This window comes from Nycticebus coucang, chromosome 20 (genome assembly GCF_027406575.1).
Source record: "Nycticebus coucang isolate mNycCou1 chromosome 20, mNycCou1.pri, whole genome shotgun sequence".
NCBI lineage: Eukaryota > Metazoa > Chordata > Mammalia > Primates > Lorisidae > Nycticebus > Nycticebus coucang.
The window spans coordinates 41,312,384-41,337,359 of NC_069799.1; the positions used below are offsets into that span (position 1 = coordinate 41,312,384).

Sequence of the window (24,976 nt, forward strand, 5' to 3'; positions counted from 1 at the left end):
GGAGTTCAGCAATACGATTTTTAGGAAGTCTTTTGAGGCCAGGCATGGTGGCTCATGTCTGTAATCCTAGCAGTTTGGGAGGCTGAGATGGGAGGATCCCTTGAGCTCAGGAGTTTGAGACCAGCCTGAGCAAGAGTGAGACTCCGTCTCTTAAAAAAAAAAAAAAATAGCCAGGTCTTTGTGGTGGGTGCCTGTAGTCCCAGCTACTTGGGAGGCTGAGGTAGGAGTATTGCTTAAACACAGGAGTCTGAGATTACTGTGAGCTATGGTGATGGCACAGTACTCTGGCCTGGGCAACAGAGTAAGACTCAGTCACACACACACACACACCCCCCCAAAATAAAGGGGTTTTGAAATGTAGAGCGACTTATTTTGTGGTCCAGTATATAGCCTTTTGGTGGATGTCCTACATGTCCTCAAAAATAATCTGTGTCTTGCAGTTGTTGGACTGTGCATTGTGAAAATCAAGGTTAGGGTGGTGCCTGTGGCTCAGTGGGTAGGGCACCTGCCCCATATACTGAGGGTGGAGGGTTCGAACCCAGCCCCAGCCAAACTGCAACAAAAAAACAGCCAGGTGTTGTGGCAGGAGCCTGTAGTCCTAGCTACTCGGGAGGCTGAGGCAAGAGAATCGCCTAAGCCTGAGAGCTGGAGGTTGTTGTGAGCTGTGACTCGACGGCACTCTACTGAGGGAGACAAAGTGAGACTCTGTTTCTACAAAAATAAAAAAATCAAGGTTGAAGTTGTTGATGTTGTTTGGATCTTTGGTTTGTCATTCAGCAACTGATAAGTAAATGCGGTCTTCTTTTAATACAAAAACCAAGGAAAAGGCAAACCTATTTGTGATCTGAAATAGTTGAATATTCAAATCACAGAATTCTTAATAAACTGTATTTTAGATAGCGTATCCATGTGCAAATTTGATGATAAATATACATTTTCTAGAATCTTTGCATTTTCTATACAAATTTTAAATATTCTTTAATCGGAGAAAAATGTTTTAAACATAAGCAAGTGAATAAGTGGAATCAATTTTTATACAATTCTATGTCATGTTGATGGAAATCCATTTCCACATATAAAAGTGCTAGAGAGCTCAGTGCAACACAGACTGAAATAGCTTTTAAATCAGTGTGTTGATTGTTGAGAAATACTTTGAAAATACATATATGCAAAGTTAAAAATTTCTGAGTGCTCTTCCTCTGGTATTTATTTTTAAGTTATGACTGTAAAATATATGATTAATAATCCAGACTCACCCAGGTTCACAGGTATTGTAGGAAGCATTATTCAAATTGTGGAATTGCATAATGTTATTGGTTGTGTGGCTCCTTTCCAATGGCTCTGAAATTTGATTCTGGTATAATCATTCTGGAGTGTTTTCAACTATTTTTGGCAGCTACTCTGAGTAAGGACCTTGACACCTGTTTGGGTTTTTTGGCTTGAAAAAATTATAGCTCTCCTAAATAATAAAATTCCTTTACAAAGGTTCTGTTTTGTGAACCGTCCTCTCTTTCCCTGCCCCAAATGCATGCTTAGAATGCTGGTACCCGGCCTAGGGAAGTAGGATCTCTGTGATCTGGCACTGGGCACCGTATTTCACATCCCCACCCCTCTCTCCCACCCACCAAGGTGCTATAGTTAGGTTCACTGAACTTGGAAACCGCAGCCTTTGTGGCCCTGTCTCTGTGCTGGGGAAAAGATTCTCAATGGTTCAAAATTTGTACCTGGTCATTATGAATACGTAAAATTATGATTTTTTTTTTTTTATGGAGGGGAAATTAGGAATAAAAGGCAATATTTTAAATGGCAGCAAAGAAAGTTGGAATCAAGTACTTCCTTAATTAGCCATACTTTGGCTCCTTATCCTTTGATCACTAGAGCCCAAGGCAGGTACTGAGGGAGTGCTCTTTCAGTGCCTGGATTATTCCAGTTCCTGGGATTCATGCACGTGTGTTCAGAACGGGTTCTAGTGTTGGTTGTCTTGGCTCCTTGGGGTAGGTTTGGCATCTAAGGTACAGAACATTCTAGATCTCCTTTGGTCCTAGAAAGGTGCCCTGTGTTACTGCCGTCCAGAGAAGACCGCTGTGACTGGCTTACCCACAGTGTCTCCTCCTCATTTTTGTCAGTCAACATTTGCCAAGTACTGAGAACCCAAGACGGCGTCCATGTCCTGTCCAGCTTGAAGGAGAGCAGCCGTCAAGCATTTGCCTCCGCGAGTCTTCCTAACTTTGGGGCTGTATTGGGTCTGAATGTCTTTCTGGTTTCATCTTCTTTATTTCAGGACCTTCCCTTAGTTCTCATCAGGGGGTTAAAGGCCACACGTATTGTTCCCTTTGGGCACGAGGGCAAATTTAGAAATTTCAGGCATTAACTGGCAGGTGCTCAGGTTATTACGAAAGTTTTGAGACAGACTATGTTACAGTCTGTTTTTTCACTTCCAGGGTGTCCTTCGAGTTGCCCTGCCAGTTTCACCTTGCTCGACTTATGGAAGTTGCTGGGAGGACTTCATTTATGACTGTCCGCGCGGATTTTATGTTTCTCAATCTTTGCGTTATCTATCTCAAAACTTTCATAATGAACCATGTACTTAAGAGTTGAGGGGAGATATGCTTTAGTGTGGGTGATCAGCAAGAAGAAAGCCTTTCTCTTACAGCCTCATCATTTCTTTCTTTCTTTTTTTTTTTGAGACAGAGTCTCACTTTGTCGCCCTTGGTAGAGTGCTGTGGCGTCACGGCTCACAGCAGCCTCAAACATTTGGGCTCAAGAAATTATATTGTCTCAGCCTCCCAAGTAGCTGGGAATTCAGGTGCCCGCCACAATGCCCGGCTATTTGTAGAGATGGGGTCTCGCTCTGGCTCAGGCTGTTCACTAACCTGTGAGCTCAGGCAATCTACCTGTCTTGGCCTAGCCTCCCAGAGTGGTAGGATTAGGCATGAATCACCAGTGCCCGGCCTAGCATCATCTTTTTTTAACTTCTTTGTGGCTGAAGGTGATTTAAAGATGCAGTATCAAGCACTTCCTTGGTCCTGCTGTGCTGTGATTTTGTTTTGAGCAAGAGTGATGTTCTGTGTGTTCTGTTTTGGTGGTGACCTTATGAAATAATTTCCATTCTCTTTCTTTCCTTTTCTGAAGGAAGGATTGAATGACATAGCAATTTAAACCCATTTTAAAGAGTTGGTACATTCCTGCTAGAGCCTGGGCTGGAGACCAAGGATTGTGCTGAAGATTTTTAGGTATTGCTTGTTTATATTTATCAAAGAAGCTGGGATTCCCTGAGGGACTGTCTGGCCAGGTCTTCAGTTAGAAGAATGTTTGGGGGGGGGAAGAAATTTTAAAAAAACATACAGGGATTACAGGCAAGTAACAAATTCCACAAGGGGAAAAGCTAGCATAGGGGATTTTTCATAAGTTGAGAGCTTGTAACTTACAAACTGACGTTGTTTTTGTGCCTCTTACGTTAATAAAATTACTGCCTCCTCAGATGGCTTACATTGGTGTTGCTGAAATGTGTTGTAATTATTTTTGCTTTTCAAATACAAGGCTGCGAGAACTATCAGCTAGGGAACATGCATTAATTTTAAAAGTTCATTATTTTTTACTTTTCTGAACATTTTCTTACTGTGTATCCTTATTTTACCTTTCTTGGCATTAAATCATAAAAACAGTAATCAGCATCTAGCAGGGTGATGGTGGGAGCAGTTCCTGCTTATTGTGGGAAAATACCTATACATATATTCTCTATTACAGAATCTGAGCCCAAGTTATAAATAATGTGGAGAGGACCACTTTGTTGTTTTTACGCTAAGGACAACCCCAGTCTCTACAATTTGTAGAAGAGATTGCAGAACACACACACACATACACGCAAGTATATTTGTATCTGGAGTAAGAATCACTAGAATGAATTTACACTGAATAGTGAAATGAGTTCTTAAAACATCAGTAAACTCTGTTAAGGTGCTTGCTTCAGCAGCACGTGTACTAAAATCAGAACGATGCAGAGAAGATTAGCATGGCCTCTGTGCAAGGATGACATGCCGATTCCTGAAGCCTTCCATATTTTTTCAAAAAGCCGGTGCTCACGCCTGTAATCCCAGCACTCTGGGAGGCTGAGGTGGGTGGATTGCCTGAGCTCAGAGGTTTGAGATCAGCCTGAGCAAGAGCAAGACCTTGTCTCTAAAAATAGTTGGGCGTTGTGGGCGCCTGTAGTCCCAGCTACTCGGGAGGCTGAGGTAAGAGAATCGCTTGAGCCCAAGATTTGGAAATTGCTGTGAGCTGTGACACAACAGCACTCTACTGAGGATGACAAAGTAAGACTCTGTCTCAAAAAAAAAGAAAAAAATAAACTCTGTTAAGGAATGGATTGCCACTTAAATTACAGGGAGACTTAACAGTTTATAATGGATGCCAATTTTAATTTCTTTAAACCCTTTTCTCCTCCTCATTGAATGCACGACCATGTGAGTAGCCTGGTAGAAGAGAATTTTGAGGCTTAAGTTCCTTTGCTGTCAAGACAAAAGTGCTGAATTCTTCTTGTATTCTGGAGGGAACAAATCATACCCATTAAACTGCATTAGAGGGGTCAATTATTTTCAAATCCCCAACGGTAGTTGAGAGGATTTGTGGACTGATTTCCTTTCCATTTACTTTTTTTGGGGGTGTGTGTGTGTGCTAATTTCTTGCTGAGGACTTGAACCATGCACTAAATAGGAAGCTGTTTCATTTTTTTAGAAGGCATAACTAATATGGACTAAGGTTTCCTAAAGAAGTGCCTTTGGTGGACTGAATTTTCAAAGATAGCCCATTTCCTTAAACACTGAAATATATAATATCTTAAAACCAGCTCGAGTATATTGTGAAAAGAGCCATAGGAAATTTAATGATAAGCACCCAGTCTATGTTATTGTCAAGAATATTCCCTTGTTAACATCACATATTGTGCCTCCTGAGAATGCCAAACTATAAATAAAAGCGTAACAGCAAGAGAGGACCTCAGCTACACAGTGTGTAACAAGTGTGGTTCACAGGCAAGGAATTCAAGTACAGAATGTAGTAGTGAAAAGTGGCCATGACCGAAATAGTCAAGGTGTTCTCGTTTTAAGTAAATAGTATTCTAGTTATTACTACACATGTGAAATTGATTTGAATGTAATGTTTCACTCACAAAAATGAAATAGGTTGCAGAATGGCCCCTCCCCAGTCTTTAATGTCTATTAGAATGTCAGATCAGATGCTTTTCAAAATTTAAAACAAAAGTGGAAATCAGTGCATTAGGTGTTAAAACCCTTAGCTTAGAACAGTTTTAGTTCAAACTATTCATACTGAGTTTTTTTCCTGTGTGTAAATTTTGGCTTAACTTCCACAAGTTACGATGAATTAGAATGTCTCTCCAGAGTGTTCCATGGTGTCCTGTATAGTGTTTTTTGCTGATCAGGTGGGCTAGTCACAGAATCTCTTTTCCTTGCCTTCCCCTAAGTGAAGTAGCTGCTGGCTGGGGACCTTGTTTTAATGCAGACGTTTTAATCTTTTGGTCTTGGAAAATTTTTTTTTTTTATGAGATATACCTCTCTATTTATAGAAAACATGATAATAAAATAACTTATGAAATATGTTTTATGTTTTAATCAAAAGAAATAGTTTATGTATAAATACGTACCCTGCTGTCTTTTTTTTTTTTTTTTTCCTGCAGTTTTTGGCTGGGGCCGGTTTTGAACCTGCCACCTTTGGTATATGGGGCCGGCGCCCTACTCCTTGAGCCACAGGCGCTACCCTACCCTACCCTTATGAGAATAAGAATTAAATTCATTTGGATGAATATTTGAGATCGAGATTAAATGGAATAGATTTATTAAAACCTCTTCTTAATGTTGAAGCAAAGCTAAATGCCACCTGCCTCTTTTTAAATAAAGGTTAAGAAAATTTTTTCAAACTAGGGCGCTTAAGTCGTAATAACTGAACAGACAGCATCTGGAATTACTTCCTTGGAAAGAGCACCAGACTAGTGTTCTTAAGTAAATTCAGCCAGTAGCTGTAGGCCTGCGATATGCAAGGTATCTCGGTGCAGCTACACGAAGGTGGACGGAGGAGGCCTGGTCCCTGCTGTCTTATGAGAATAAGAATCAAACAATCCCAGAAATCGACTGTGTGATGACTAAGAGAACATGGTTCTGAAGAAAAGGAATGGGTCTGTGAGAAATGCAACAAAGTACTGTGAGCAAGCTTGATGTGGGAGAGACTTGCCTGGGAAATCAAAATAAGATCTAGGTGAAATTTTAAGGATGAGGACAGATAAATGAAAATGTGTGTGTGTGTGTATGTGTGTGTGTGTAGCAGGTGATCAGGTTTATGTCTGGGAAGTATCTCCCTGTCCCTGAGGGATGGGTGTGGGGGCAGAGCTGGTGGGGGACAGCAGTCAGCAGGTTTTGGAGAAGGAGGTTTGAAACTGATGGAGGTTGGACCAGGCAGAGATGGTGGGAACATTCACCAGGGTAGGGAATGGACTCTGAGGCCACCAGATTCAGGGCAGGAGATCTGGGGTTCAGTATTGACTTGAGCACTTTTGGGTGCTTGAAAAGCTTCAGGCAGTCGGATGTTTGGGACTGAAGCACAGACAAACTGTGAATCAGGTATAAATTTGCTAAAAGTCAGATTAAAACAACATATGAAGTTTGATCTAATTTTAGTGGAAATGCTTATATACAGCGGAAAAAGACTGAAGGAATAGACCAAAAAGTGTCAATAGTGGGTATCTCTGAGGGTGCACTGTGTGATGAACTGGCTTTTTCCTAGTTTTTCTTCATACTTTACTTTATTGCCTAAGTGTAATATGAAGGAAGCATTGGGCAGTCCTAAATATAGCTTAGAATAGAAACACTTGTTTTTTTTTTTAACTTTGGTATGAATTGGCTTAGGGAAGGAACAATTTAAAGAGTTCGATAACCTAGAACTGAAATAATTTGTATAAATAGACTTCATTAACTAGATGACTTGATTAATTTCCTCCTAAATGGACTTATTTTAGACTCTAAAGAAAAAAACATTTAACTGCCAAGTAAAGCACTAAATGGCCAATTAATTAATCCAGAGGGATTACTTCCCAACATTTCAGTATGTTTTATGGTTACTGATTTGCCCATAATCCATCGATTTGTGGGTGTGCAGGGCCAGACGTGGCAGAGGCAGTGGCATTGAGGGGTTAGTGGGTCTGGATCTTCTCTTGCCTCAGCCTCCCAAGTAGCTGGGACTAGACTAGGGGGCTGGATCTTCTGCATGATGGTGAGTGTAGAGGGTCCCTGTAGACACAGCAACTGGATTAGGGACACCTTGCCCGGCGTCCGCTGGTCCTCAGCGTGGGACTGGGAGTGCCGTTGAGACTTCGCCTACCCAGGAGCAGGTTGTTGGCTGTGGCTTGGAAACTCGGCTTGCTGCATTTTGCTTCACAAGCGATGGGCATCTAGTGTCGTGGAATCTGGGGCCGTGCTGCCTGCATTTGAATCCTGGCTCCGCAACTTCTTGGCTTCATGAGCCTGGGCACATCACTTAACCTCTCTACCCTTAGTTTTCACATCTCTAAATTGGGTAAAATGATTTTGCTTTAACCACCTACTTTATTGAAGGTGTTTTAAATTTAAGATTAAGCTTTAGAATTTGTGCATTGCGCTTTGCAAAAATTGGACCCCAATAAATGTTATTTGCTGTCATCATTGTTGGTCACCATGACTACCACCATCAGCATATTGGGCTATTTGTTCTTTTAATACCAGCTCCTAAGGATTTAAAAATAGGCAAACAAGCCTGGATACAGTGGCTCATGCCTGTAATCCCAGCACTTTGGGAGGCAGGAAGATTGATTGACACCAGGAGTTGGAGACCAGCCTGGGCAACATAACAAGACCCATCTCCACAAAAAATAAAACAAATTAGCTGGGTGTGGAGGCGCTCGCCTATAATTTCAGCTATCAGGAGACTGAGGCAAGTGGATCACTTGAGCTCAGGAGTTCAGGGTTGCTTTGAGCTATTATTGTGTCAGTGCCCCCCAGACTAAGTGACAGAGCAAGACCCTGTCCCTAAAAACAAAGGGCCAAGCAAAGTCATAAACCAGTCTGGCATAGGTATGTGTTTTATGAAATAGTTTTTTAGAAATGATGATTTTCATTTGTTTTATGTTTCTTTTGGATTTGAAGAGAGCCTGACATATGATTGGTGCTTAGTAATGGTCATTGGAAGAGACGCTTTGTTTCCTGCTCGTCTTAGAATTTGATGATTCTCAGTGTGCTGTCAATGTGTGTATTCTTCGGATACAGAAGAGTAGCAAAGATCCCAGTTATATATTTTTAGTATTTGTGGAAGCAAACACAGACTCTATCATCTTCCCACCCCCTCAAATAAAAAACTAAATAAACCAAAAATGAGGAAGAGGGTAGATGAGAGTTGGGTTCTTTGTCTTCATTAATACTTTCTGGATAATTTTGGAGAAGCAATTTAAGTGCTAAAAATGATCATGCCACTCCTTCGTAAAAATATAGAAATCATAGAGGAGATAGCAAATTTTTTTCTCCTAGATTTTACAGGAAAGGAATAGGACAGCAGGCAGAGCCTGTCCCCTTTGCTTATGAGTACAGAATGAGTCAACTAATACACGACAAATTGGTTTTGACCTTGTGCACAACACGCGGTAGTCAGCAGGATGTGGCCTCACCCTCTGTCAAACCTACAGGGTAGACGGCAACATTCCCATTTCAAAAGAGAGAAACCAGGCTCGGCACAGTGGTTACAGCACTACCCCCATACACCGGAGCTGGTGGGTTTGAACCCGGTCTGGGCCTGCCAAACAACCATTGACAACTACAACCAGAAAAATAGCTGGGCGTTGTGGCAGGCGCCTGAAGTCCCAGCTACTTGGGAGGCTGAGGCAAGAGAATCGCCTAAGCCCAGGAGTTGGAGGTTACTGTGAGCTGTGATGCAACGGTACTCTACCCAGGGCGGCAAAGTGAGACTCTGTCTCTAAAAAAAAAAAGCGAGAGAGAGAAACCACGTATTTTCCCCATACTCACCTATCTTTTTCTAATTCTCTTTCACCCCAAATGACATTTTAGTTATTGTCTGGGGGTTGGAGAAAGAAGCCAGTTTAGTTACCACAGATTTGGATTTTTAAAGTTTATTTCATTTTGTCAGATTTCTCTTCTCTTCTCCTATGTCTTCTTATGTGACTTTGTCAAAGAGTCAGGTGTCATGCACCATTGTCCCACAGTTCATGCTTATTAATATTGACACCCGTTGTTCATATTTCAAACTATAATTGTAGGATCTGTTTGAACAAAGGTTAGGCACATCTTGCAGATTGAGTCCATCGTTCCGACATTCATTTAAGAAATGCTTGTTTAGTCCCTGATGTGTGTATTTGAGGATCTGTCGGCAGGCAGGAAGGGGCAGTTGCTGATTCACAGGATTTCTCCTAGTGAGGAGTGTAGACCATGTAGGTGGGTGTGAGATGTGCTGGACTAGGGGACTGGGTGGCTGTATCAGGTGCTGGGCAAGGGCATCTCTCAGGAGGAGACGGGTGGTCCAGGCCTGGGTACTGCTGGGGACAGGGTGGAGAGAGCAACATATACAAAAACCTCATGTAGAAAAAGGTCCGAGGTGATTCTGGATGAAAAGGGAGTTAATGTGGCAGAGGTGCTACCAGCACCCAGGAGGGAAGAAGGCAGGGCTGGGGAGGATGGTAGGGCCTAGGTCAGGGTCAGCGTTACATTCCAGATGAAAGGGTTTTGAGATTTGCTATCAAATGCAGTAAAAAGTCACAGAACTATTGAGCTGTGGAGTGATGTAATGAGGCAATTTTTGGAAGATTGCTGCAGGAAGAGTGTGTTGTGGTTGGGAGAGAGAGAGGTGACCTGGGAGAAGGCTGCCATCCATTCCAGAAAGAGATGATGTGGCCGAGACTGTCGTGAAAACTGGGTACAAAAATGAATGGAATTGGAATATAACATTTGGAAGTAGAATTTTCCATCATTTTGGGCTGTTAGGAATGAGTGTAAACAAGGAATTAAGGATGATTTTTCCAGTTGTGACTGGAGCGAATCGGGGAGTATGGAGACTTCGTTTGTTGGAATGTGAATCACGGAGGAATCAGGCACAGAAGTCTCCTGCTGGGACTTTTTTTTTTCTTTTTGAGATAGAGTCTCACTATGTCACCCTTGGTAGAGTGCTGTTGCATCACAGCTCACAGCAACTTCCAACTCTTGGGCTCAAGCAATTCTCTTGCCTCGGCCTCCCGAGTAGATGGGACTATAACGCCCAGCTGTTTTCTTATTGCAGTTGTCGTTGTTTAGCTGGCCTGGGCTGGGTTCAAACCCGCCACCCTCGGTGCATATGGCTGGCACTGTAACCACTGTGCTGTGGGTGCAGAACCATGTTGAGACATTTTTGGACTTGAAATGCCTACCAGACATTAAACAGAGGTGTCAGGTAGGTCACGGGGTATCCAAGCCCATGGGGAGAGATTCAAGTTGGAGATAGGCATTAGGGAGTCACAACCCTATAGAACAACAGATGATGTTTAAAGGCACGTGGCAAGGGTTTGCATCTCTCCAATTGGGCAATCTTAATTGGGTTCCTCTGAGGTATGGACTCTGGACTTACTACTAGCCCTTAACTGTGCTGGAAAACACCAGAAACTTTTAATGAGGAGATACAGTATAAAACGTGGGACTGGAACGGCTTATATTTTCCTGCATCCAAGCATTTGGGTGAGAGTAACATAGAATTTAGAGTTGGGAATTGGAAATGCATTAAAGAGTGGTGAGACAATGGTAGTATTGTTTCTAAAATAGGTCTTGAAAATCTGGTTCAGGCTTGGTGCCGTAGCTCAGTGAGTAGGGCGCCGGCCACATACCGAGGCTGGCAGGTTCGAGCCCAGCCCGGGGCTACTGAACAACAGTGACAAATGCAACCACAAAAAAAATAGCCTGACGGATGTTGTGGCTGGCGCCTGTGGTCCCAGCTACTCGGGAGGCTGAGGCAAGAGAATTGCCTAAGGCCCAAGAGCTGGAGGTAGCTGTGAGCTGTGACGTTACGGCACTCTCCCGAGGGTGACATAGTGAGACTCTGTCTAAAAAAAAAAAAAAAAAGAAAATCTGATTCAGAAAGTGGCTACAGATTTATGGCTGTCAGAACCTTTAGATGTTTGATGCCCCTGAGTACCACTCCGGAAAGAGCTTATTTGATACAATAAAGGCACATAGCAGAAAATCGAAATGTCTCCTGGAATGAGAATTGGAGAATGTGTTTTTTAGAATTCTGAAGTTCTTGGCATCTGAATGTTTGGTAAATTGCTTTACTTACTTTCTTACAAAAGATGGCCAAGAGTGACTTCTTTTTGAGGATACAGATGAATGCTGACCTTTACTCTCAGGCATTCTGGTCTGAGCGCTAATGGGCAGGCTCAGCAGGGATCTCTCAGCTGCCTGGAGCTTGAGGCATCATTTTCTTTAATTCAGCTCCCACAGGTTTATGGAATCCCTAGGCAGGATTTGAGATACTAAAGCAAATAGAAGACGCTCACTGTTAGGAAGCCATTGCGGATGGGTGGGGAGGTGAAAATGCCAACAAAGTATTTTCAGCTCTGACAGTCCTGTGTAGTGCTCTGTAAACTGGCTGTGTCGTGTATCTTTTTTTCTTCTTTAGTATAACTACATCCCAATTACTTTTAAAGCAAGAAATGTTCCACATGTAGGTGGAAATATTCAGGCTGGATAATTAGAGGGTATATTCAGGTCAGCCTCTGGAGGGTAAATGCTTCCTCCTTAGGGCCAGATCTCAGTCCCCCCTGTCTTCCCCAAAGGAAGGAATATTGCCTACCTACCTGTTTCTCAAGCTGCTTTTGTGAAGAACTAGACTTCCTTTGTTTTTTGCAAGAAAAAGAAATATATGTGTCTATATATTTATTTATTATTATTATTTCCTATAAGGAGACAGGATCTTGCTCTGTCATCCAGGCTAGAGTGCAGTGGCCTATTTATAGCTCACTCACTGCACCCTCAAAACTTCTGGTCTCAAGCGATCTTCCTGCCTCTTTGGTCTTCCCAGTAGCTGGGTCTACAGGCGTGCGCCTTGCCTGACTACTATTTTTAGTTTTTGAAGAGATGGGCTCTTGATGTGTTGTCTGGGGCGGGCTTGGATGCCTGGCCTCCAGCAATCCTCCCACCTTGGCCTCCCAAAATGCTGGGATTACTGGTGTGAGCCACCACACACGGACAATATTTTTGTAAAATGCAATGCAAAGGAATTACTAGGGAAAAAAGGGCTTGTGTCTTCCCTGTGTTTATTTCATCTATTTATTATTAGAATTAACAAACATAAAATTATTTGGTCAAGTTGAGGTGTTTACGGAACTTAATCTGTTTTTGTACTTCATGCAGACTGGGACCACACTTTCAGCAGCACTGCAGTATATGACACTTTGTTAAATACTGTTGCTTTTAAATGTCCTGTATTTGTATTATTCATATGCTATCTTCTATTTCTGGCACTGGCTAACGTTTGGTTATGTTGTTTCTTCAGTTACGTAGTTTCTTTAATGCTTGTGTGTGTGTGTGTGTGTGTGTGTGTTTTAAAAAAATGATTGTATAGGTTCAAGGCCTGTAGCTTAGCTGCTCGGGCACCAGCCTCATACACCGAAACTGAGGGGGTTTGAATCCAGCCCTGGCCTGCCACACAACAATGACAAGTACAACCAAAATGTAGCCGGGCGTTGTGGCAGGCGCCTGTAGTCCCAGCTACTTGGGAGGCTGAGGCAGGAGAATCGCTTAAGCCCAGCATGTGGAAAAAAAGATTGTATACCTCTTGTTAAAAAATCTTATGCGTTCTTGCTAAATTAAAGGGTATATATTACCTTGAATGCACATTAGTTTTGTGTATCCTACAGCACTGAGTTTTTTAATCCTGATACACAGCCCAGGATTAATAATATTATGAGTATTAATTATACTGTAAGTATTCATAGTATCTAATGATCACTGGGGACCTATTATTTCTCCTTTTTCTCATGTTACGCTTTCATGATCTCAACCTGAGTTCAGTTAGACCTAAGATAAAAATTGAGGGAAGATGTTCTTGTTTCCTTTTGAAAGGGTTTTATAAAAATACCCTTCTTTTCCTTTCTAGGACAGAGGAGGGTGTTTCAGACCTTAATTCATAATGTTTGTGCCAGTTTCATTCTCTGTTTTTCATAGTAAAATGTGTATATTTGAGCATTTGATCACTCCATTTCTCATTTATTGGAAGAAAATGTTCAAAAAGCCTAACAAAATAGCCTTGCTACGTGGGCTCCTGTTTTTTGAGACAGGAGTTATGATTTGATCCTAACCTGTAGCTATCTCTGTTTTGGTAAGGAATGAGTTAAGAGACGTCTTTGAACTTGATGTACATACTCACACCCTGCTGACTCCAAGGTGTGTTGCTACACCCTGTCACCCTGTTTTACTCTTGACAAACTACTCCTGTCTTGCTTGACTGGTGAAGGTTGTTTTATTTTAGTTCAGCTGGTGTCCTTGGCTACCATATGCAGAGTCCACGCCGTCTGTGGCGGTCACTAAAGTGGAATGAGGTCTGTTCTGTTTGCCAGCAGTTTTCAGTTTCTACCCCTTCCTGAAGACTGAGCAAAACATAGGTTGTATATTAGCGTTTTGGACAGACTGTTTATTTGGGGATCATTTTCTTCTATAGATAGTTTTGAAATTGGGGTCATTGTGGATTTTGCCTTTCTGAGGATTGAGATGGCAGACAGAGGGAAACCTGCAAAGATGTATTATACTTTTTCTGGTGTCTCTCGGAAGGACTCAGTGAAGGCGCTGAGGTTTTCAAGGTCATGGAACCTCAAAAGAGCCACTTCAGAGATCAGGAAAAGGCAGGTTGGTACAGAAATTGGACTCCTTTAAAATGTTTTCTAGAGTTGAAAGTAACATTCTTTGTGTTTATTCCTTAATATTCTTTTGAAAAGTTTCTTGATTAGTTTTGGAACATTTTCCTATGGCTTCAAAATTGTACCGATATTTTCTCTTCCATCAGTCTATTCGTGGTTGTTGATCATTTATAAGTGTGCATGTTTATTCATTTATCATGAGGCTGACAGTTGCAATGTTAGCAAAAGATTCTGATTACTAACCTGGAATCTTCTACTAAAACATGGTTTCAATGAACACCCTCATGCTGCCCAAACATCTTGCTGAAAGAGGAGGTAGACTTTTGCGCATGAACAAAATATTAGGATACAAACAAATTAGTACTTATATAATTTCATAGAAATGGTGCTCCTTGTGATTGTTAGAATTAAATTTATTTTTTCTACAGAATACTTTGAAGCTTTTATGGAAACATAAAAAAGTGATAGAAAATGATTCCCACCATGTGCTTTATGTTTAGGCTGTTCCAACAATGCGTAGCTTATCTTTGGTAGTATTATATTGTTTGTTACAAATTACATTCCTTTTCTTAATGTTAATCTTTAAAAAATTAGATTCATTTCGTAATATTAATCTTTTGGAGCTAGTTCATAAATACCAAACAATAATAATAGGCAAGAGATAAATATAGCCCCATACATAACATGTAATTTTTTTCTTTATAATTTATTTTTGGAGAAGTGCCTTTGGTTCTATGCGCCCTCTAGTGGTGTTTTGTTAGAATGGTTGTGAAGCCGTTGAGAATTAATCAGGACATTCCCGTCCCTGGTAGGGGAAAAATGGTGCTTTCAGTAACATATAAATTTGTGAGAAGTGTTTCACACTTTTTGTTTTTTATTGTTCAGATTTGGCTCAGACAAGTTGTATTGATTATGGCCAGTTCGTGAATGTTACATGTTTCGGGAATAGCTCTTAAGGGGTTATTAACACGTGTCATCAATTCTATGCTTATTTTGATCCTCACATGTTTGCTAAATCTTGATTACTTTTAGTTTCATCTTCCCGTTATTTTTCTTATTATTGTGGGGAGCACTGACATATTGGAAAAAAAAATCCAGTTTGAGACATTCTAAATCTCTATTTCATAAATGATATATCTTTTTCAGCAGAAATTACTGGTAAAGAATTTTCAGTAATCCTTGTTTCAGTGTGATGATGTTGGGATTAATGTAATATGAGTAAAGACACGGAGTAAAATCTGTTTGTAAGAAATTCAACCTTCTGTGTAGTATAGATAAAAAGTAATACTAAAGACAAGTAAGGAAATCCAGGTACGGCTTTGAAAGTGTCTGCTGACTCATTTGGCAAAATCTTTTCTCTTCCCCTTTTGAAGAAGCAGGGTACTTAAAACTATACTTGAACCTGAGGGTGGTGGCCTTAAGTGTTCTTATTTGATACTTGAAAGTTTAAATATGAGTGCCTTGTATTGTCCTTAAAAATTCTGTGGCATTGTTTATAGAAGTAGGGTGTTGACCCAGAGATCGCTGCCAAATCCAGTTTGTTTAATTAAATTCTGCTGAGTATTTCTACCTTCCTGCCCTCAACTACTTCTAATTGCTTGTAGTTCCAGTGGCACTAGTAATAATGATGGTGTTCTGCTCTTGTAAGCACGCCTGTAAAGTTTAAATTCCCAGCTGGTGGATGAAATGGGGTTGCTTTTTCATGTTAAAGATGGATGCGGCCTTTGGGACAGTGTGTATCGACATTGGTGGTGCAGGTGAAGACTTCATCTCTAGACCTTGTGCACCGAGTTCTGGAATCATTTTGTATATGGCAATATGGAACACTGATGAAAAAGAAAGACTTTTTAAAGTTTTTCAGATCATCCAGCAAGAAGCATCCCCTCTTTAGAGCATTTTATTTTCCCTGTGAAAAGTTAGCATGTGACATTTAAAGCAGCTACGTGATTTATTTGGGGTAAGGTTTTAAAATGTAAGTTTCATTTCATTACATCGCATTTCATTTATTTCATTTTGAGACAGAATCTCACTCTGTGTGTATTCGAGCATTCGATTCGTTATTCGTGGAGGAGTGTTGCTGTATTGTCATAGCTCACAGTAACTCAAACTCCTGGATTCAGGTGATTCTCCTGCCTCCTCCTCCTGAGTAGCTAGGACTACAGGTGCCAGTCATCATGCCCGGCTAGTCTTTCTATTTTTAGTAGCGATGGGGGCTCGCTTTTTTGCTCAGGCTGGTCTTGAACTCCCGAGCTCAAGCAATCCACTTGCCTCAGCCTCCCTGAGTTCTGGGATTACAGGCATGAGCCATTGTGCCCGGCCTAAAACATAAGTTTTAAATCATTGTTTTGTGTACCTTTTTTTTTTTGGCAGGGGGAGGTTGTAATTAGAACCAGAGTGCAATAATACCACTGAGATTTGTCACAAGAATTGAGATTATGCATTTAATGGAAAAATAAAAAACCTATGAGAAGCAGGTAGACGGGCTTTTGAGGTGAGGGGTTCAAATTATGGCATGCACCATCGAAATTCGTGCCTCAGCAAAAACAGAATAGTGTTAGAAGTAAATGATTGAAATTCATGCATCCAGATGTATGTGTGACCCTGAGCACAGATTTCAGTCATTTACTTTGGACACTGACATTATGATTGTTTATCTGTGTTATCTGAGTCTACATGCTGACATGTTAATTATACAGAAAATAGCAGACCGGACCTAGGAGTCAGCAGAATACGCATTCTTACAAGATTGCTTAAGAGTGGAAAACCAGTGATGCTAACTCAGAAAGGTAGATGGTTTTTACAGTTCAACGAAAAAGAAACTTTAAAAGGTGTCAGAGATACAGTTTATAGTTTTTCTATTTAAAAGACTTTCTTTTTAAGGAAGTGGAAATAGAAGACACAACTCAAAATGATGCTGCCTTGATCTTACAGGAACTTAGTTTTGAACCTTCTTGATTCGAAGGTTAAGACACAAAGGGACATTGGTGGATTTTGTATTTCAATGACCTAGAGACGTGTCACCTCTGTTGTTATGTATATGTGTGAAGACAGCACACTAAGGTGTGTTGACGTACAATTTTCCAACTTCTACTAAACGTGGCATGTAGTGGAATTATAGCCAAATGAAGTTCTGTACACACACAGTTGTATTTTAATACTCTCCACAATACAAAAGCCCCCTTGTTAATGAGAAAACACAGATATATCCAGGAAAATTTGAATTGCTGTGTTATTTATGAGAAGATATTAAGACATGATGAGTTCTGGTTAAGTGCTGTGTTAGAAAACTGCTTGTTAAGAGTATCTAACAAGTTAGGAAATTATAACTTTTCCTGTTTTATGAAGTGGTTGTAATCTAGGCACATAGCAGTGTTAGCATACGCCTCTTTCTTTTTTGTAAAAGAGAGAATAACTTAGGTCTGTAAATTTAAAGTAGAATTTGTATGTGTGGGCACCTTGTAAGAGCATTTCTTTTCTTCATTACTAGAGTCGTTTTCCTTATCATAGCAGAAAAGGTGATGTTGGCTACTGAAGTCACCCAGACCTAACAGAGTAACATGGCGAGTTTTGTGACGTTGCTATGATGGGTAAATATTGAAACATTATGGAATCTGGCAGGGTGAGGTAGCTCATGCCTATAATCCTAGTGCTCTGGGAGGCTGAGGCAGTGATGGAGAGCAGCCTGAGCAAGAGCAAGACCCCGTCTCTACTAAAAATACTAAAAAAAAAAAATTAGGAAGGGGTCATGGTGGACATCTGTAGTCCCTGCTCCCCGTGAGGCTGAGGCAGGAGGATCGCTTGAGCCTATGAGTTTGAGATTTGCTGTGAAGGTTGGGTGCTGTCACTGTACTCTATCTGAGGCAACAGAACATGACTCTGATTCCATTAAAAAAAAAAAAAAATTACAGGCAGCGCCCGTGGCTCAGTGGATGGGTGCCAGCCACATACACCAACGCTGGCAGGTTCCAGCCTGGCCTGGGCCAGTTAAAGCAACAATGACAATTGCAACAACAGCAGCAGCAGCAGCAACAACAAAAAATAGCTGGGCGTTGTGGCGGGCACCTGTAGGCCTAGCTGCCTGGGAGACTGAGGCAAGAGAACCGCTTAAGCCCAAGAGTTGGAGGTTGCTGTGAGCTGTGATGCCATGGCCCTCTACTGAGGGTGATAGCTTGAGACTCTGTCTCAAAAATAAAGAAATAAATTGCAGAACTTGATTTCTCATTACTGTTGTGAAAGTAGTGTGTTTTTGCTTCTTTAACCCCAATTAAAGAGAAGTTCCCAAATTTAAATTGTATATATATTTGTAAAGAGAGCTTATAATTTTTAAATAATGAGTTTAGCTTCACTGTATGTAATAATGTTGTGATATGTGTATTTTCACCTCATGTGTACATCAAAAGATTTCCTTAAATCAAGAACCAAAACCCTTAAATATTCATTACCCTATGGCAAATAGACTTTTTTGGGGGGTGGGGGTGGGGACAGAGTCTCACTGTGCCACCCTAGGTAGAGTGCTGTGGCATCACAGCTCACAGCAACCACAAACTCTTGGGCTTACGAGATTCTCTTGCCTCAGCTTCCCGAGCAGCTGGGACTACGGGCGCCCGTTGTTGTTGCAGTTGTCATTGTTGTTTAGCCAGCCTGGGTGTAGGTGGCCGGCACCATAATCACTGTGCTGCTGGGGCTGAGCCAGTGAATAGACTTTCTTCCTCAGAGATGCTCTCCCTGGATCGAGAGATTTCTGATTTGGATTGAAACAGGCTCTCCTGAGTTGTTTTTAAGTAAATAGTGTGCAGAGTGTTGTGCATTCATTGTGCTCTTCTCACCTCTCCACTGAGATTTTCTTTCTTGAGATGATTTAGTCAGAAATGGAAACCCAGTTTGCTTCCACGATACATTGAGATAACTTTGTATTTAAGAACAGACTATTCCAGAGCATTGAAGACCTTGATAGTCGCAGGAAATGAAGGTAGGAAAAGATTGTTGCACACAGTTCAGTCAAGAAGGAATCAAGCAGGACCAAGGTCTTTACGCTTCCTTCTGACTCTGTATCCCTGAGTCCAGACGGATATTTCTCTGCAGCATCCCTGCAGCCTTCAGATACCAGAGTGCCCAGGGACCAGCCAGCACCATCACCGTTCTGAAAAAAAAACTCAAGTCTCATCGTTGGAGGGTTCATATAGGACTTCAGTCTCATCGTTGGAGGGTTCATATAGGACTCAAGTCTCATCGTTGGAGGGTTCATATAGGACTCAAGTCTCATCGTTGGAGGGTTCATATAGGACTCAAGTCTCATCGTTGGAGGGTTCATATAGGACTTAAGTCTCATCGTTGGAGGGTTCATATAGGACTTAAGTCTCATCGTTGGAGGGTTCATATAGGACTTAAGTCTCATCGTTGGAGGGTTCATATAGGACTTAAGTCTCATCGTTGGAGGGTTTATTTAGGACTTTTGGAAGTAGTTCTTCTACCGGGAAAGTGTTTATTCAAACAAAGTAGATATAATGCACTTGAAATTGAGGAATACAGTGCATATCAGAAACTGCTGGTTATACACGATTGCAGTGAAGAGCAGTTTTCTTTAAGATATATAAAAATAATGGCGCCTGTCATGTGGGAGTGTGTGGTGGTTTGGTGAGAGTAACTGGGTGCCCAGCTGGCTGCAAATTTGTTTACCTTTTGGGGGTGTGAACTAACTGCACTGTAATTTATGTTAAGTATGCCTTTAAAAGGAGTCAGTGTTGTACTTGATGATGAGGGCGGGTGAGCCAGATAAAAAATATGCGTAAAAATAATGCAAGTGATGAAAAGGAGAGAGGTTATTCTCTTGAATAAAAGCCAAATGTAACTAAACCCAGCTTTTTTTACATGTAATATGTGGGTCTTAGAATTTCTCTTTAGGATTCAAAAATGTGTTTTTGAAATTCATGACCCACTTTTTTTTGTTGTTGTTGTTTTTGTTTTTGGGAGACAGAGTCTGTCACCCAGGCTAGAGTGCCCTGGCATCAGCTCACAGCAACCTCAAACTCTTGGGCTCAAGTGATCTTCTAGCCCCAGCTTCCCAAGGAGCTGGGATTATAGGAACCGGCCAAGACACCTGGCTAATTTTCTATTTTTGGAGTGATGAGGTCTCACTCTTCAGTCTGCTCCTGAACTCCTGAGCTCTGGCAGTCCACCTGCCTTCGTCTCCCAGAGTGCTAGGACTACAGGCCTGAGCCACCTCTTTTTCACCTTTGAAATGTATCTTCTGAATTCTTATGTAAGTCACACTGTGCCATTAATGCTGATCTTTACAATAGAAGGAACAATTGCTGTTAGCTCTTAAAAGAATCGATTCTTTTGATTTGGAAATACATAAAATTCCATTTTGGCAACCATTTCACCTGTTGCTGTTTCTGTTCACCCTGATGTTTAAATTTATTTTGTAGCATTATATGTGTAGTAATAGCAGTTCTGTAGTATTTTTCTTGATGGAGTTTGAAATACTCTTTGTATTAATATGCTGAATCTGGTAAAAACTTCAAGCCATCTTCCCACCCTAGCTTCTCAAGTGGTTGGGACTATAGGCACCCACCATGATACCTGTCTGTTTTTTCTATTTTTAGTAGATACGGGGTCTCACTCTGGGCTCAGGCTGGTCTCATACTCTTGACTTCAAGTAATCCCCCTGCTTTGGCCTCCCCGGGTACTATGATCAGAGGTTTGAGCCACCAGCCAGGCCAAAGGGAACAGGTCGAACATGAGGAAAACTGATGGAAGGGCAGCAGTTCACTTGAGCTACTCTGCCAAGTGAGGAGCTGTCCCAGCCCCTCTTTTAAAGAAAGTGAGCAGAGACAAAGTTTCTGGTTTCCTGACGTGTGCATCTGCAGTAAAGTATCTGAGAAGCTCCCTGCCTCCTCGGAAGCCTCCTCATTTTGAGGTCTGCTGGTCCTAGGAGCAGACTCTGAGCCTTCCCCCCAGGCGCTCCTGTCCTGTAGCAGCTGATGGGGGCATTTTCTTTCCAGTGGGACGTTTGGGATGAAAGTACACCTCTTTCTTGGTCTGCTCCATGATAAGGAACCTTTATCCTAGGCTAGACTGAAACACCCTACTCTCCACACTGAAGGGTTTATCTGAAGGTCAGAACCTCTTGTCTAGGTTGTCTCTTTCCTTGTCTGGGCAGGTCCCCCCTTGGACAGCTTGTTTGCCCAATCTGTGATGATAACCCTGATCTTTGTGATACTTCATTACGTATAGATTATTGAATTGGGAAGAGGGCCCGATGATGGGCATGTCATCTAGACCTGATGTTGGCTATATACAAATAAAGAGGAGGTCTTGTCCATTTTTTCTTTTTTTCTCCTTTATTCTCTGCAATAAAGATGAGGCTGTAAAAATAGCTATTATTTCCCCTTCCTAACCACTATAGAAAATAGATTGGCCTGTGTTTTTCTGCTGCCCGTTTGCTTTGTACTAACTCCATCAGGTGGCTGAAGTTGGCTGAAGGTGGGGGTTGGTTCGCCGGCTCATTTTTCTTCCATCCGGTGCCAGGAAGGGGAAGGACCTTCATCAGGCAGGTTCAGTAAAAGTGTGTGACATTTGCACTATATCAGTGTGCCCGGCTACTTTATTTCTGCATTTTTTTTTGGTGATATCTGACAGTAGGTATTATTTCATAACAAACCGTTCCCTTATTAACGAGAGATGAGTTAGTGTTGTCAGCGTGTTGGGGACACAAAATGCGTCTTTTCCTCCTTCATTTCTCAAGTAGAGTAATAACAGCTTGGCTCAGTGAGCAGGGCGCTGGCCCCGTATACCGAGGGTGGCGGGTTCAAACCCGGCTCAGGCCAAACTGCAACAAAAAATAGCCGGGCGTTGTGGCGGGCGCCTGTAGTCCCAGCTACTTGGGAGGCTGAGGCAGGAGAATCGCCTAAGCCCAGCAGCTAAGCGGTTGCTGTGAGCTGTGATGCTACGTTGCTCTACTGAGGGCAACAAAGTGAGACTCTGTCTCTTTAAAAAAAAAAAGAATTAGGTTCTTTCCTTGAGATCCCCACAGTGTCCTGTGTCAGATAAAAGGTGAATAAAACCTCTCCGTTACGCAGAACCCCGTGCTTCTCTCTCGGTCCGTTCATCCTCACCTTCTGCCACGTGTAGAAAAGCAGACTTAACGTGAGGAAGGACATCTGTTGTCAGTCCCGCTCTCCAGTTACATTTACTTAAATTAACTAGTTCATTTGATCAGTAGATTTAGCTCTTTAACTAGTCGGAGAAGCAGATTAGGACACAACCAAAAAAAAAAATTGTTTAAAAAGTTGTCATAGAGCACCATGTCATGTTTTTTTTTTTTTTTTTTGTAGAGACAGAGTCTCACTTTATGGCCCTTGGTAGAGTGCCGTGGCATCACACCGCTCACAGCAACCTCCAACTCCTGGGCTTAAGCCATTCTCTTGCCTCAGCCTCCCGAGTAGCTGGGACTACAGGTGCCCGCCACAACGCCCAGCTAGTTTTTCTCTATTTTTAGCAGAGAAGGGTCTTGCTCTTGCTCAGGCTAGTCTTGATCTCTTGAGCTCAGGCCATCCACCTCCCTCAGCCTCCCAGGGTGCTGGGATTACAGGCGTGAGCCACCGCGCCCTGCCTGCTCTACATATTGCAACACACTTGATGATCCGCACTCTGTGAACAGTTCTGGCATTTTGTCCATTTTGTGGACAAGGGGTTTGAGGCCCAGAGAAAAGACACCAGGATTCTGCTGTAATTTCTCAACCCCGACTCAGCCCTTGTGCTCTGCTCCCGAGCAGAGCAGAGGGAGCCTGCGGTACTGGAGGGAGGTGTGTGGTTGTGGTTTCCTTGTTGGCTCGCTGTTCCTGGTGGATTGCCCATCACCTAGCAGCTGGTTCTAGTTTTCAGCTTTTCCCCTTCAGCATCCCCGCTCAGGTCCCCTGAGAGAAGTCAGCACCAGCCTTCAGAGGGCATGCCCCAGCCCTGGGAAGTCCTTCCACTGATCTGCCCACTTCCCAGCCTGGAACATAACTCCTTCTCCTTGGAGGCTGGGAGGGTGCCACCTGCCGTGGAAGCCTCCTCATGCTTCTGGGTTCTGATGGCCCAGTTTACCTGTTCACCCAGCTCCTTCTATTAAACTCCCCGTTGGGATTTCTGTTTCCTAACTGGATCCTAACTATACTCTTGGTGTTTATTAAATGATATCCAAGGGCCGTGGCATTAGGAAGGTTCAGAATCATTGCTCTAACAAGACCTGGGCATTCTTTGCAAAAGTTTCTGGTCAAAGTTTGTATCAGAACCTAATTTCATGCAGAGTGACACACAGAAAATGTGACAGCTTGGCTGTTTCCCTCCCTTAGGCGTGATTTTGAATGTTTAATAAAAGGCTGTTTCCTCCCAACATGTTTACATCGAGATGCATGGGTGCCTTAGCTTGGTGCTTTTGCAATTTTTATGTAGCATCTGTTCCCAAATCCAAGAACACTAACAAGGCCCCAGTACAGATAGCAGAGAGGACGGCAGGGAGTTGCCCCTGTTGGTTCCTGACTTCTCCTGTGGTCTTCAGTTATTATTCATAATGTAAATTCCCTCTCAGTTCCCAGCATGTAATAATTAATGGAAAAGACTATCCAAGGAAGTTCGGCAGCCACAAGTAGGTCACCATTACCAGATGTTTAATTATTGTCATTAGGAAGCATTTGGAAATACCTGATGAGCTTTCTAAAAGCATAACAATAAGCGAATCCCTTTGGATCTTGATTGATCGGTCCTTTGTATTGAGTGATGATTCAGGTGATCCCAGGCAGCGCGACAGTGCCTTCCTCTGAACATCTTTATCAGAAAGGTAATAATTACGCTCCACTCAATATGAGATACACGTCACCCTCCTTTCTCATGTGTGTGCTGATTTCCTTCAGCTGTGCCAAATTTTAATTAATGTGCTTCAATGGTACGAAAACTTGAGCATCTGTAATTACATCTTTCAGGAGCAATATTTAAAACCTTACCCGTCAATATATTTATCATGTAACATTTCCTGGAATTAAGGTCCGTTATCTGGAACTGAAATGTGTTTCAGATGTGGGTTTTTTTTTTTTTTTTTTAAACCTTGAGGGTTTAAATAAAATACAAAATAGAAGAGGCTAATAGAAAGCTTTATGGTGGTGGGCGTGGTGGTAAAAGAAAAGGAATTAAAAAAAATGACTCCCCTTTTTTCCTTGAACCTCAAATTGGTATAGTATAAAATTTTTTGACATTTTGCTAATTTGGTAGAGGGCCATTTCTAAGCCATTCTTCACAAATGTTTGAATTCACATTAAAGAATGTATATTCTTTTTTAATACATAATAAATTTTTAATATAGAATAAAAATGGTTTTGATTTTTTTCAATTCACTTCTGAGGAGCATAGAGAATCTTTGTATCTTTTGCTCTTTACTCTCTTCTCTTTCTGAATCTCTTGTCCTTCTTAGCCTTTGTTCATTCCTGTTCTTGAGGCGTGTCTTTATGGAATTTAAAGTTTTTAAAAACCAAAATTTCCCAGTCTCCAGCTTTACAATGTACCCAATGGCTCCGCCTTGTGGCTGCTTTCTGTATTGTCATTACGAAAGCTCTTGGTTTCACAGCACCTGTATCGGTTATGGTTAGTCTTGAAGAAGGGGCAATGTCTGATTTCCTTATTTACTCTCCTCTGCATTCTTCCCTCTTCTGCAAGATTAGGAAGAGAATAGTTTGAGAAAATTCGTAAAATTGAAGAGCTTAAAAGCCAGACATCAGTGCTGAGTTTTGGAGAACCGTAATGTGCTAATGTTTCCCTGTCGTCTGAATTCAGATCTCTTCTGCAGGGTTGGTAGTGATGTCACACAGATCTGTCTCTCTCTCTCTCTCTCTCTCTCTCTCTCTCTGTCACACACACACACACATACACATGGTCCTGTGTAATCAGGAGAAACAGGCTAGGGCAATGCCTATTGAGTTTTACAGAGAAGACACACAAAGAAATCAGTGTGAACTAATATGTCACAGAGATTTACAAAGACGGTACAATGTGAAAAGGCTACACGTGGGTCCCTGGAAG

The 24,976-nt window shown here is 41.8% G+C and overlaps 1 protein-coding gene and 1 non-coding gene across 22 annotated transcripts in view; both read left to right on the top strand.

Moving 5' to 3' along the window:
• PARD3 (par-3 family cell polarity regulator) overlaps positions 1-24,976 on the top strand; it is a 760,426-nt gene that overhangs the window by 143,033 nt on the left and 592,417 nt on the right. The window lies entirely within an intron of this gene.
• LOC128573171 (U6 spliceosomal RNA) lies at positions 3,958-4,064 on the top strand. Its single transcript, XR_008376340.1, has one exon. It is a non-coding gene; the product is annotated as a U6 spliceosomal RNA (small nuclear RNA).